Source organism: Arachis ipaensis, chromosome B8 (assembly GCF_059453495.1).
Source record: "Arachis ipaensis isolate K30076 ecotype BB chromosome B8, ASM5945349v1, whole genome shotgun sequence".
NCBI lineage: Eukaryota > Viridiplantae > Streptophyta > Magnoliopsida > Fabales > Fabaceae > Arachis > Arachis ipaensis.
The window spans coordinates 31,178,931-31,194,190 of NC_142443.1; the positions used below are offsets into that span (position 1 = coordinate 31,178,931).

The window sequence follows — 15,260 nt, forward strand, 5'->3', positions numbered from 1 at the left end:
TATAAGAATTGACCAATGAGCAATGGAACGTATTGGTAGATATGATCAACAGGCAAAAACCAAATGAATCTAAAATAATGACTGGTAAAAGAATTTTTGATTTATGGATCATTGATAGTGGAGCTTCCAACCACATGACCGGAACCTTGGAAAATTTATGTGAAAAGAAAACTATACACGGGTGTCCAGTAGGTTTATCGGATGGAGAGCAGGTGATAGCGTACAAGCAAGGGACAGTGATTCTTGACGGAGGACTTGAATTGAAAAATATTCTCTATGTACCTAAATTAAAATGCAACTTACTCTCAATTTCTCAATTAAGAAATGCAGAACATTGTCTAGTACAATTCACTGATAAATTTTGTGTCATACAGGATCGTACTTTAAGGACGCTGATTGGAGTGGGTGAGCGAAAAGATGGGCTCTATTGGTATCGTGGGACACACAAGACTCAAGATTGTCATGTTAGAACAGAGAATCAACTAGCACTTTGGCATAAGAGACTAGGGCATCCATCGTTTAAAATTGTGCAAATGCTCCCCAATATCAGTGAGAAATCTACAAGCAATGAGATTTGTGAAACTTGTGAAACATCCAAACAAACAAGAGATAAGTTTCCTTTAAGTGACTATCAAGCTTCTAATATTTTTTATTTAATCCATTATGACTTGTGGGAATCCTATAGAATTCCCTCCTCGTGTGGTGCTTTGTATTTCTTAACTATTATAGATGATTGTTCACGAGGGTTTTGGATATATTTGTTGAAAGAAAAGGTTGAGGTATCAATCATGTTGAAAACATTTTTCATGTTGGTTGAACACCATTATAACAAATATGTTAAAATGGTGCGATCTGATCATGGGACGGAATTTATGTGTTTAAAATAATACTTTTTACAACAAGGCATTGTTCACCAATCGTCATGTGTTAATACACCGCAACAAATTGGACGAGTGGAGCACAAACATCGACATATTCTCAATGTTGCTAGATCATTACGCTTTCAAGGCAATCTTCCTATTCAATTTTGGGGAGAATGTGTTTTAACTGCTGGCTATTTAATTAATTGTACCCCATCCTCAATACTGAAGGGCAGGACTTCGTATGAGGTTTTTCATGGAACAATTCTAAGTAATGAGCATGATGAACGGATAATTTATATGCTTTTTGGCATTGTTTTTAGTATGTTTTTAGTAGGATCTAGTTACTTTTAGGGATGTTTTTATTAGTTTTTATGTTAAATTCACATTTCTGGACTTTACTATGAGTTTGTATATTTTTTTGTGATTTCAGGTATTTTCTGGCTTAAATTGAGGGACCTGAGCAAAAGTCAAATTCAGAGGTTGAAGAAGGACTGCTGATGCTGTTGGATTCTGACCTCCCTGCACCCAAAATGGATTTTCTGGAGCTACAGAACTCAAAATAGCGCGCTTCCAATTATGTTGGAAAGTAGACATCCAGGGCTTTTCATCAATATATAATAATCCATACTTTGGCCGAGTTTAGACGATGCAAAAGGGTGTTGAACGCCAGTTCTACGCTGCAGTCTGGAGTTAAACGCCAGAAACACGTCACGAACCAGAGTTGAACGCCAGAAACACGTCACGAACCAGAGTTGAACGCCAGAAACACGTTACAACCTGGCGTTCAACTCCAGAAAGAGCCTCTGCACGTGTAACATTCAAGCTCAGCCCAAGCACATACCAAGTGGGCCCCGGAAGTGGATTTATGCATCAATTACTTACTTCTGTAAACCCTAGTAACTAGTTTAGTATAAATAGGACTTTTTACTATTGTATTAGACATCTTATGATCTTGGGATCATCTTTTGATCATTTTTAGATCTCTAGACCTCCATGGGAGGCTGGCCATTCGGCCATCCTTACCCTGTATTCACTTATGTATTTTTCAACGGTAGAGTTTCTGCACTCCATATATTAAGGTGTGGAGCTCTGTTGTTCCTCATGATTTAATGCAAAGTACTACTGTTTTATATTCAATTCAACTTATTTCGCTTCTAAGATATTCATTCGCACTTCAAAATGAATGTGATGAACGTGACAATCATCATCATTCCCTATGAACGCGTGCCTGACAACCACTTCCGTTCTACCTTCGATTGAATGAGTATATCTTGGATCTCTTAGTCAAAATCTTCGTGGTGTAAGCTAGATTGATGGCGGCATTCATGAGAGTCCGGAAAGTCTAAACCTTATCTGTGGTATTCAGAGTAGGACTCTTGGATTGAATGACTGTGACGAACTTCAAACTCGCGAGTGCTGGGCGTAGTGACAGACGCAAAAGGAGGGTGAATCCTATTCCAGTATGATCGAGAACCTCAGATGATTATCCGTGCTGTGACAGAGCATTTGGACCATTTTCACAAGAGGATAGGATGCAGCCATTGACCACGGTGATGCCTCCAGATGATTAGCCATGCAGTGACAGCGCATCGGACCATTTTCACAGAGAGGATGAAAAGTAGCCATTGACAATGGTGATGTCCTTACATAAAGCCAGCCATGGAAAGGAGTAGGACTGATTGGATGAAGACAGCAGAAAAGCAGAAGTTCAGAGGGACGAAAGCATCTCTATACGTTTATCTGAAATTCTCACCAATGATATACATAAGTATTTCTATCTTTATTCTCTGTTTATTTATTATTATTTTCGAAAACTCCATAACCATTTGATATCCGCCTGACTGAGATCTACAAGATGACCATAGCTTGCTTCATACCAACAATCTCCGTGGGATCGACCCTTACTCACGTAAGGTTTATTACTTGGACAACCCAGTGCACTTGCTGGTTAGTTGTATCGAAGTTGTGAATGAAAAACGATTTATTAAGACGTGCGTACAGAGTTTTTGGCGCCGTTGCCGGGGATTGTTCGAGTTTGGACAACTGACGGTTTATCTTGTTGCTCAGATTAGGTAATTTTCTTCTTATTTTGTTTTCAAAAAAATTTTCAAAAAATTTTTTTAAAAAATCTTTCAAAATTTTTTTTTTCTTTTTTTTCGAAAAAAAAAATATTTATAAATCTTTTCAAAAATATATTTTTCTTCAGAATTTTTAGGAATGAATTCTAGTGTTTCATGAAGCATGTTGAACTCTGGCTGGCTGTAGAGCCATGTCTAAATTCTTTTGGACTGAGGCCTCCACATGTTAGAGAATTGCTTGTACTGCTGAAGCTTGGCTGGCTATTAAGCCATGTCTAACCCTTGGATTGGAGCTTTAGGCTAATATTGAAAGATTCCTGGAATTCTTCTTAAAGATTTTGGATTTCTTATTTTCTTTTTCCATATGTTTTTCGAAAAAAATTTTTAAAAGAAAATACAAAAAATCATAAAATAAAAAAAAAAACCAAAAATATTTTGTGTTTCTTGTTTGAGTCTTGAGTCAAATTTTAAGTTTGGTGTCAATGGCATACTCATCTTGCATTTTTTTTCGAAAATTGCATTCATGCATTGCATTCATCATGATCTTCAAGTTGTTCTTGATAAACCTTCTTGATTGATCTTCATATTTTCTTATTTTGTGTCTTTTCTTGTTTTTCATGTGCATTTTTGCATTCATAGTGTCTGAACATGAAAGATTTCTAAGTTTGGTGTCTTGCATGTTTTCTTTGCATTGAAAATTTTTCAAAAATATGTTCTTGATGTTCATCATGACCTTCAAAGTGTTCTTGGTGTTCATCTTGACATTCATAGTATTCTTGTATGCATTCATTGTTTTGATCCATAACTTTCATGCATTGAGTCTTTTTCATGTTTTTCTCTCTCATCATAAAAAATTTCAAAAATAAAAAAATATCTTTCCCTTTTTCACTCATAAAATTCGAAAACTTGAGTTGACTTTTTCAAAAAATTTTAAAAAAAAATTTAGTTGTTTCTTATGAGTCAAATCAAATTTTCAATTTAAAAATCTTATCTTTTTCAAAATCTTTTTCAAAAAAAAATCTTTTTCATTTTTTTATTTATTTTCGAAAATTATAAAAATATTTTTCAAAAATCTTTTTTATTTTATCTCATAATTTTCGAAAATATTATCATTAATTAATGTTTTGATTCAAAAATTTCAAGTTTGTTACTTGCTTGTTAAGAAAGATTCAAACTTTAATTTCTAGAATCATATCTTGTGATTTCTTGTGAATCAAGTCATTAATTGTGATTTTAAAAATCAAATCTTTTTCAAAACTAAATTTCAATCATATCTTTTCAAAAATATCTTTTTATCTTTTTTTCAAAATCATATATTTTTAATCATATCTTTTTAAAACATATCTTTTTCAAAAATTTGATTTTAAAATATCTTTTCTAACTTCTTATCTTCTTATCTTTTCAAAAATTGATTTTCAAATTTGTTTCAACTAACTAACTAACTTTTTGTTTGTTTCTTATCTCTTTCAAAACTACCTAACTAACTCTCTCTCTAATTTTCGAAAATATCTCCCTCTTTTTCAAAAAAAAAAATCTTTTTAATTAACTAATTGTTTCAAAATTCAATTTTAATTTATTTCTTCTTTTAATTTTCGAAAATCACTAACCATTTTTCAAAAATACTTTTCGAAAATTCTCTCTCTCTCTCATCTCCTTCTATTCATCTATTTATTTACTAACATCTCTTCCTCACTCACCAAAAATCTGAACCCCCTCTCTCTCTCTGAGTTCAGATTTTCTCTTCTTCTTTTCTTCTACTCTTCTTTTCTTCTACTCTTCTTTTCTTCTTCTACTTACATAAGGGAACCTCTATACCTGGGCAAAAAGGATCCCTATTATTATTATTATTATTATTATTATTATTATTATTATTATTATTATTATTATTATTATTATTATTATTATTATTATTATTATTATTTTGTTCCCTCTTTTTCATATGAGCAGGAGCAAGGACAAGAATATTCTTGTTGAAGCAGATCCAGAACCTGAAAGGACTCTGAAGAGGAAACTAAGAGAAGCTAAATTACAACAATCCAGCAAGCACCTTTCAGAAATTTTCGAACAAGAAGAGGAGATGGCAGCCAAAAATAATAATGCAAGGAGGATGCTTGGTGACTTTACTGCACCTAATTCCAATTTACATGGAAGAAGTATCTCCATCCCTACCATTGGAGCAAACAATTTTAAGCTGAAACCTCAATTAGTTTCTCTGATGCAGCAGAACTGCAAGTTCTATGGACTTCCATATGAAGATCCTTTTCAGTTCTTAACTGAATTTTTGCAGATTTGTGATACTGTTAAGACTAATGGAGTAGATCCTGAAGTCTACAGGCTCATGCTTTTCCCTTTTGCTGTAAGAGACAGAGCCAGAGTGTGGTTCGACTCTCAACCCAAAGATAGCCTGAACTCTTGGGATAAGCTGGTCACGGCTTTCTTAGCCAAGTTCTTCCCTCCTCAAAAGCTGAGCAAGCTTAGAGTGGATGTTCAAACCTTCAGACAGAAGGAAGGTGAATTTCTCTATGAAGCTTGGGAGAGATACAAGCAACTGACCAAAAAGTGTCCTTCTGACATGCTTTCAGAATGGACCATCCTGGATATATTCTATGATGGTCTGTCTGAATTAGCTAAGATGTCATTGGATACTTCTGCAGGTGGATCCATTCACCTAAAGAAAAAGCCTGCAGAAGCTCAAGAACTCATTGACATGGTTGCTAACAACCAGTTTATGTGCACTTCTGAGAGGAATCCTGTGAGTAATGGGACGCCTCAGAAGAAGGGATTTCTTGAAATTGATACTCTGAATGCCATATTGGCCCAGAATAAAATATTGACTCAGCAAGTCAATATGATTTCTCAGAGTTTGAATGGAATGCAAGCTGCATCCAACAATACTCAAGAGGCATCTTCTGGAGAAGAAGCTTATGATCCTGAGAACCCTGCAATAGCAGAGGTGAATTACATGGGTGAACCATATGAAAACACCTATAATCCCTCATGGAGAAATCATCCAAATCTCTCATGGAAGGATCAACAAAAGCCTCAACAAGGCTTTAATAATGGTGAAAGAAATAGGTTTAACAATAGTAAACCTTTTCCATCATCCACTCAGCAACAGACAGAGAACTCTGAACAAAATACCTCTAATTTAGCAAACTTAGTCTCTGATCTATCCATGGCCACTGTAAGCTTCATGAATGAAACAAGGTCCTCAATTAGAAATTTAGAAGCACAAGTGGGCCAGCTGAGTAAAAGAATCACTGAAATCCCTCCTAGTACTCTCCCAAGCAATACAGAAGAAAATCCAAAAGGAGAGTGCAAGGCCATTGAATTGACCATCATGGCCGAACCCACAAGAGAGGAGAAGGACGTGAATCCCAAGGAGGAAGAGTGATCAACAAGGAGTGTCCCTCTGAGGAACCAAAGGAATCTGAGACTCATCTAGAGACCATAAAGATTCCATTGAACCTCCTTATGCCCTTCATGAGCTCTGATGAGTATTCCTCTTTTGAAGAGAATGAGGATGTTACTGAAGAGCAAGTTACCAAGTTCCTTGGTGCAATCATGAAGCTGAATTCCAATTTATTTGGTAATGAAACTTGGGGAGATGAACCTCCCCTGTTCACCAATGAACTAAATGCATTGGATCAACTGAGATTGCCTCAGAAGAAACAGGATCCTGGAAAGTTCCTAATACCTTGTACCATAGGCACCATGACCTTTGAGAAGGCTCTATGTGACCTTGGGTCAGGGATAAACCTCATGTCCCTCTCTGTAATGGAGAAACTGGGAATCTTTGAGGTGCAAGCTGCTAAAATCTCATTAGAGATGGCAGACAACTCCAGAAAACAGGCTTATGGACAAGTAGAGGACATGCTAGTAAAGGTTGAAGGCCTTTACATCCCTGCTGATTTCATAATCCTAGACACTGGGAAGGATGAGGATGAATCCATCATCCTTGGAAGACCCTTCCTAGCCACAGCAAGAGCTGTGATTGATGTTGTCAGAGGTGAACTAGTCCTTCAATTGAATGAGGACTCCCTTGTGTTTAAAACTCAAGGACATCCTTCTGTAAACATGGAAAAGAGGCACAGTAAGCTTCTCTCAAAATAGAGTCAACCAGAGCCCCCACAGTCAAACTCTAAGTTTGGTGTTGGGAGGCCACAACCAAACTCTAAGTTTGGTGTTGGGAAGTCTCAACAATGCTCTGAACATCTGTGAGGCTCCGTGAGAGCCCACTGTCAAGCTATTGACATTAAAGAAGCGCTTGTTGGGAGGCAACCCAATTTTTATTTAATTATATTTTTTATTAGTTATATGTCTTCATAGGTTCATGATCATGTGGAGTCACAAAAACAACTGGAAAAATTGAAGAAAAATAAAAAACAGCATTAAAAATAGCACACCCTGGAGGAGGAGTTCACTGGCGTTCAAACGCCAGTAAGGAGCATCTGGCTGGAGTTCAACGCCAGAAACATGCTGCATCTGGGCGTTGAACGCCCAGAACAAGCATCAGTTCGGCATTTAAACGCCAGAATTGCATGCAAAGGCATTTTACATGCCTAATTGGTGCAGGGATGTAAATCCTTAACACCTCAAGATCTGTGGACCTCACAGGATTATCTCAGGATCTGTGGACCCCACAGAATCTCCACCTTCCCTCCTCATAATCCTAGATTCTTCCACATCTTCTTTTTCATCTATTCTTTCTTCTCTTGCTCGAGGGCGAGCAAAATTCTAAGTTTGGTGTGGTAAAAGCATAAGATTTTTGTTTTTCCATAACCATTGATGGTACCTAAGGCTAGAGAAACCTCAAAAAAAAAAAGAGAAAAAGAAGACAAAAGGAAGACAAAAGCTTCCATAGCTCAGTGGTAGAACATTTGACTGCAAATCAAGAGATCCCTGAGATACCTCAGGGGTACATTTTCCTCCACTTAATTATTGGGAGCAACTGAGGATAGAAATACCAAAAATCACTAAGGAGGAGCAACAAAGACAAGGAAGAGACATAGAGGAGCTCAAAAGCACCATTGGTTCTTAAAGAAGAGAAAGACGCCATCCTCACTAAGGTGGACTCATTCCTTAATCTCCTTGTCTATTTATTCCTGTTTTTCGATTTTTGAGCTTTATGTTTATTTATATTTGTGTCTTACTACATGATCATTAGTGTCTAAGTGTCTATGCCTTAAAGTAAGTGAATATGAATCCATCACCTCTCTTAAATGAAAAATGTTTTAATTCAAAAGAACAAGAAGTACATGAGTTTCGAATTTATCCTTGAAATTAGTTTAGTTATATTGATGTGGTGACAATACTTTTTGTTTTCTGAATGAATGCTTGAACAGTGCATATGTCTTTTGAAGTTGTTGTTTAAGAATGTTAAATATGTTGGCTCTTGAAAGAATGATGACAAGGAGACATGTTATTTAATAATCTGAAAAATCATAAAAATAATTCTTGAAGCAAGAAAAAGCAGCAAAGAACAAAGCTTGCAGAAAAAAAAGCGAAAAAAATAGAAAGAAAAAGCAAGCAGAAAAAGCCAAAAGCTCTTAAAACCAAAAGGCAAGAGCAAAAAGCCAATAGCCCTTAAAACCAAAAGTCAAGGGTAATAAAAAGGATCCCAAGGCTTTGAGCATCAGTGGATAGGAGGGCCTAAAGGAATAAAATCCTGGCCTAAGCGGCTAAAACAAGCTGTCCCTAACCATGTGCTTGTGGCGTGAAGGTGTCAAGTGAAAACTTGAGACTGAGCGGTTAAAGTCAAGGTCCAAAGCAAAAGAAGAGTGTGCTTAAGAACCCTGGACACCTCTAATTGGGGACTTTAGCAAAGCTGAGTCACAATCTGAAAAGGTTCACCCAATTATGTGTCTGTGGAATTTATGTATCCGGTGGTAATACTGGAAAACAAAGTGCTTAGGGCCACGGCCAAGACTCATAAAGTAGCTGTGTTCAAGAATCAACATACTGAACTAGGAGAATCAATAACACTATCTGAACTCTGAGTTCCTAATAGATGCCAATCATTCTGAACCTCAATGGATAAAGTGAGATGCCAAAACTATTCAAGAGGCAAAAAGCTACAAGTCCCGCTCATCTGATTGGAGCTATATTTCATTGATAGTTTGGAATTTATAGTATATTCTCTTCTTTTTTATCCTATTTGATTTTCAGTTGCTTGGGGACAAGCAACAATTTAAGTTTGGTGTTGTGATGAGCGGATAATTTATACGCTTTTGGCATTGTTTTTAGTATGTTTTTAGTAGGATCTAGTTACTTTTAGGGATGTTTTTATTAGTTTTTATGTTAAATTCACATTTCTGGACTTTACTATGAGTTTGTATGTTTTTCTGTGATTTCAGGTATTTTCTGGCTGAAATTGAGGGACCTGAGCAAAAATCAAATTCAGAGGTTGAAGAAGGACTACTGATGTTGTTGGATTCTGACCTCCCTGTACTCAAACTGGATTTTCTGAAGCTACAGAACTCAAAATGGCGCGCTTCTAATTACGTTAAAAAGTAGACATCCAGGGCTTTCCAGAAATATATAATAGTCCATACTTTGGCCGAGTTTAGATGACGCAAAAGGGCGTTGAACGCCAGTTCTACGCTGCAGTCTGGAGTTAAACGCCGGAAACACGTGACGAACCAGAGTTGAACGCCAGAAACACGTTACAACCTGGTGTTCAACTCCAGAAAGAGCCTCTGCACGTGTAACATTCAAGCTCAGCCCAAGCACACACCAAGTAGGCCCCGGAAGTGGATTTATGCATCAATTACTTACTTCTGTAAACCCTAGTAACTAGTTTAGTATAAATAGGAATTTTTACTATTGTATTAGACATCTTATGATCTTGGGATCATCTTTTGATCATTTTTAGATCTCTAGACCTCCATGGGAGGCTGGCCATTCGGCCATGCTTACCCTGTATTCACTTATGTATTTTTCAACGGTAGAGTTTCTGCACTCCATAGATTAAGGTGTGGAGCTCTGTTGTTCCTCATGATTTAATGCAAAGTACTACTGTTTTATATTCAATTCAACTTATTTCGCTTCTAAGATATTCATTCGCACTTCAACATGAATGTGATGAACGTGACAATCATCATCATTCCCTATGAACGCGTGCCTGACAACCACTTCCGTTCTACATTCGATTGAATGAGTATCTCTTGGATCTCTTAGTCAGAATCTTTGTGGTGTAAGCTAGATTGATGGCGGCATTCATGAGAGTCCGGAAAGTCTAAACCTTGTCTGTGGTATTCTGAGTAGGACTCTGGGATTGAATGACTGTGACGAACTTCAAACTCGCGAGTGCTGGGCGTAGTGACAGACGCAAAAGGAGGGTGAATCCTATTCCAGTATGATCGAGAACCTCAGATGATTAGCCGTGCTGTGACAGAGTATTTGGACCATTTTCACAAGAGGATAGGATGCAGCCATTGACCACGGTGATGCCTCCAGATGATTAGCCATGCAGTGACAGCGCATCGGACCATTTTCACAGAGAGGATGAAAAGTAGCCATTGACAATGGTGATGTCCTTACATAAAGCCAGCCATGGAAAGGAGTAGGACTGATTGGATGAAGACAGCAGGAAAGCAGAAGTTCAGAGGGACGAAAGCATCTCTATACGTTTATCTGAAATTCTCACCAATGATATACATAAGTATTTCTATCTTTATTCTCTGTTTATTTATTATTATTTTCGAAAACTCCATAACCATTTGATATCCGCCTGACTGAGATCTACAAGATGACCATAGCTTGTTTCATACCAACAATCTCCGTGGGATCGACCCTTACTCACGTAAGGTTTATTACTTGGACGACCCAGTGCACTTGCTGGTTAGTTGTATCGAAGTTGTGAATGAAAAACGATTTATTAAGACGTGCGTACAGAGTTTTTGGCGCCGTTTCCTGAGATCACAATTTCGTGCACCAGAGCACTTAAGGGTTTTTGGCTCTTTATGTTATGCTCAAAATCAGAATAAGTAATGGGACAAATTTTCCAGCCGTAGTAGAAAATGTGTGTTTGTCAGGTACCCATTCGGGCAAAAAGGATGGAAACTATTTGATTTGGAAAAAGTAGTTTTTTTTTCTCTCTTGATGTTCATTTTGTTGAAGATATATTTCCTTTTCAAGAGGTTCAGACTTTGGCACCGGCACCATGGATTGAAGATATTGGACCTCCTGTAATAGAAACAATTGTTGAAGAAGACACACATAATGGGCCAAGTTCAGAATCCACACTTGGGCCTAGTACTCCACATTTAAATGACTGGGAAATCCCTCATTGAAGCATCTATTCACAAACAAAGGGGACATGAACTCAATGAAGAGATTGAAGAGTACATCGCTGACGATGCATCGGAACCAAGTGCAGTAGAAACAATGCCGACTTCCGATCTACCACCAGTCACGATGGAAGTTCTACTTGGTCGAGGTCACAACATGAAGACACCCTCAGTCAGGTTGCGCGACTTCGTCTCTGCTGCCACGATACCAATAAGCCATATTGACCAACTTCCCTCTCCATTAAAATTTTCAGGTGTGTCATATCCTATACAAAAGTTTGTGAATTATAATTCTTTTTCCAAACAACACCGCAGTTTTCTGACCTCTCTTCAGACAGAACAGGAGCCCTTATTTTTCTCACAAGCATCTAGAGATGAGCATTGGCATGAAGCTATGTCCCAAGAAAATTTGTGCACTTCAAATTAAAAACACTTGGAAGCTCACAATAAAGAGGTTCAAAGCAAGACTAGTAATTTTGGGAAATAATAAAGTGAAAGATTTGGATTACAATGAAACGTTTTTCCCAGTGGTGAATATGGTAACAATTCGCACAACACTCGCAGTGGCAGCAGCCCAAGATTGGGAACTCCACCAGATGGATGTCTACAATGCATTTCTTCATGGAGAGCTTGATGAGGACATTTACATGAAGCTTCCCCCTGGTTTTCAAGTGCCTTAACAAGGACTGGTCTGCGAACTTCAGAAATCTCTCTATGGCCTGCAGTAGGCTCCACGTTGCTGGTTTGCAAAATTTTTATCTGCCCTTCTTCGATATGGTTTTCAACAATACCCAAAGGACCATTCCTTGTTTAGCCTTCGACACAATAGCGTGCAATTAGTAGTTTTGGTATATGTTGATGACCTTGTAATTGCAGGAAATAATAGTGCTACAATTCAACGTTTCAAAGAGTATTTACACAAATATTTTCACATGAAAGATTTAGGCCAGCTGAAGTACTTCTTGGGAGTTGAGGTTGCCAGATCTCAGATTGAAATCTTCCTGTGCCAAAGAAAATATACTTTGGGCATAATTACCAAAACAGAATTTCTAGGTGCTAAGCCTATAGCAATACCGTGTGAAGAGAATCATCGATTGGGATCAGCTACAGGTTCTCCTTTATCTGATCCTAGCATATATCGTCGGCTTGTTAGAATACTGATTTATTTGTGTTTTACTCGACCTGATCTAGCCTACAATGTTTACATGTTATCCTAGTTCATGCAAAATCCACGCACTGAACACTAGCAAGCCGCTTTACGTATTGTACACTATTTAAAGGGATACCCTGGATAAGGAATTCTTCTCCCACGAGAAAATAATTTGCAGGTCTATGGATGGTGTGACTCCGATTGGGCTAATTGTCCACTTACTCGCAAGTCAATCATAGGCTGGTTCATCCAACTTGGTAACTCACCAATATCTTAGAAACTCAGAAACAACAGACAGTGTCTGCCTCTTCTGCTGAGGCTGAATATTGTTCAATGGCTCAGACAATAAAAGAGTTGAAGTAGATTAAAGATATACTCTCCTCTCTCTATATGTACCTCATCATGTCCCCATCATCTCTATTGCGACTGTCAAGCTGCTCTTCACATTGCTAAAAATCCAGTTTTTTATGAACGCACGAAGCACATTGAAGTAGACTGTCATCTTGTTCGGGATGAGATCATGCACTAACGCCTCCTTCCATTTTATGTTCCTACTCACACTCAGTTAGCCGATATTTTTACTAAAGCTCTTGGTGCCAAAAAGTTTGATGTAATATTGGTCAAGTTGGGCATTGAAGACTTGCATGCTCCACCTTAAGGGGGTATTAATGGATAATAAAATATAGATACAGTACTCTTTGAGTACTCTCATGTATATTACTAGGATAGGAAGTTATGTATTCTAATTTATTAAGATAGTAAATTATGCCTTTTAAGATGGAAAAGATTTGATATAGATGTATATCAAAAGATGTATATATATGTGTTTATAACTAATAGAAAAGCGGGTTGAAACAATTTATTTTTTACAAAATACACCACCACTATCACTACACTTCCATCATAATCCTCTTTATCCAAATTTCACCTACTATTATTGTCCTTTATCTACTTGCTACCACCCACACCCAATCATCCGCATATTCACCTTCATTCTACTATCAACTCTTTATGACCATTCCAAATTCTTTTTCACAATCCACCACTACTAACAACAACAATGACAAAAAGAAAGAAAGAAAAGAAAGTAGAAGATGTAGTGGTAGCAAACCTAAAAATTGCTTTGGGTTTAGGTTTAGAAAATAGGGGGTAGAAGGGTGCGGTAAGGCAAATAAAAAGAAAAATGCGACAACATTGAGAAGAGGAAAGAGAAAGCTTGTTACAGTAGTATAGTTTCAAAAAATGGCAAAGGAGACATTGTGTCATATCAACAACAATAGTGGTTCTAAAGATGGCATACAACGTAAATGACAGAAGTATCACGAGGTGTTGACATCAGCAATGATTCTGACAACACAAAGGAGGAGGATTATGTAGCAACAATAGCTGATGGTAAGCCTCGAAGTTAGTCAAGTAAGCTCAGGAGTTAGCTCAAATTTGACTTATTAACAGTTTGATAAAATAAGCTCATGAGCTTATTAGTTGAAGCTAAACTTAGGTAAGCTTAGTTTATTATCTCATGAGCTGAGTTAATTATAGATACTACTTATTATATTTATACTTTTAATTTATAATAATAATATATAATTTTATACACACATAATTATATTATTCATGTAAGTTAAGTTACATTGATTTTTATTTTTTTATATCTAAATTATAATATCTTTTTTATTTTATTTTATTCTAAATTGAATGAATAACAACTCTAATTAAATTATTTATGATAGACTTAAATAACATATCTATATATTAATATTTAATATAAAATTTTATATATTCATGTTATTTGAGTCCGTTCCTAAGCATAAGTCATTTTATGTGCTTCTTGTGTGTCGAATTTGAACTTAACAAACAAGCTTGCTTAATTATTAAGAGTCGATCTCTTTTTTCTTTTTTTTTTTTTAGCTGAGTTTGAATTTAGGCTGGTTTGACTTAGCTCGATTCACTTCTAGTCTTAACTAGTAGCTTTTTTCACTTTGTCTTCTTCGTTAATATTTTCTTAATTTTTTTGGGAACGTATAAACCAATACTTGTTGTAGGATTGTTATTAAAATTGTTTTGATTTTTAATTTGTCACTAAGATAATTGTGTATGAAGTTGAGACTTTTGAATTAGAACTGAGGTGGTGGTGGTGATGATAGTAGTGTATATTTAATGGATATGCAGCTAGATGGAATGAGGGTATGGTTTGATATGTGAAAAAAGATTGGATGAGAGAAGGTGATGAATTTGACTCAAGATGTTTTTTTTAAAAAGAAAAACAATTATAATTATTATTTTAGGGAGATAAATTTATTCAAAAATTAACATTCTTTTAAGAGAAGATCAATTTAAAATTTTATGGTAATGTCATAGGCATTTTTAAAAACAAAAAATGTCGACAACAATTTTAATTTTCTAAAAAAATTTTGAGAATTAAATATAATAATTGTCTTTAAATGTGTCTAAAATAAATTCAAATAACTTTGTACATATTTGATGTACCACTAATAATCTTAGTATGTGTTTTTAGAGTATGTTCTGGAGGTAAATTTAAGATTACCTCATGGAACATAAATTTGTAGGATTGTGATATGAGACTGCTATCAAAGTATTTAAGATAGAAGAAAATAAAAGCTTGTTGAGTAAGCAAGAGAGATGAATGAGCAGAGAAAGATTGAGAGAATTGGAAAGTGAGAAAAATAGACAATAGATGAAAAAATGAGAGATTATTATTAATTATTGAGTTTACACATAGAGAGATATCTTTATACAATTAGTTAGTTAAAGTCTAATAACTAACTCTTCATATATATCTAACATCCCCCTTCCCCCCACACACAAATTTAAGATGGCTTTAAAGCCAATCTAAATTTACCTTTAAATTTGTCAAAGA

The 15,260-nt window shown here is 36.1% G+C and overlaps 1 non-coding gene across 1 annotated transcript; it reads right to left on the reverse strand.

Moving 5' to 3' along the window:
- Window positions 1-5,411: 5,411 nt before the first annotated feature.
- LOC148547597 (small nucleolar RNA R71) lies at window positions 5,412-5,519 on the reverse strand. Its single transcript, XR_015898257.1, has one exon. It is a non-coding gene; the product is annotated as a small nucleolar RNA R71 (small nucleolar RNA).
- Between the last annotated feature and the right edge of the window lie 9,741 nt (window positions 5,520-15,260).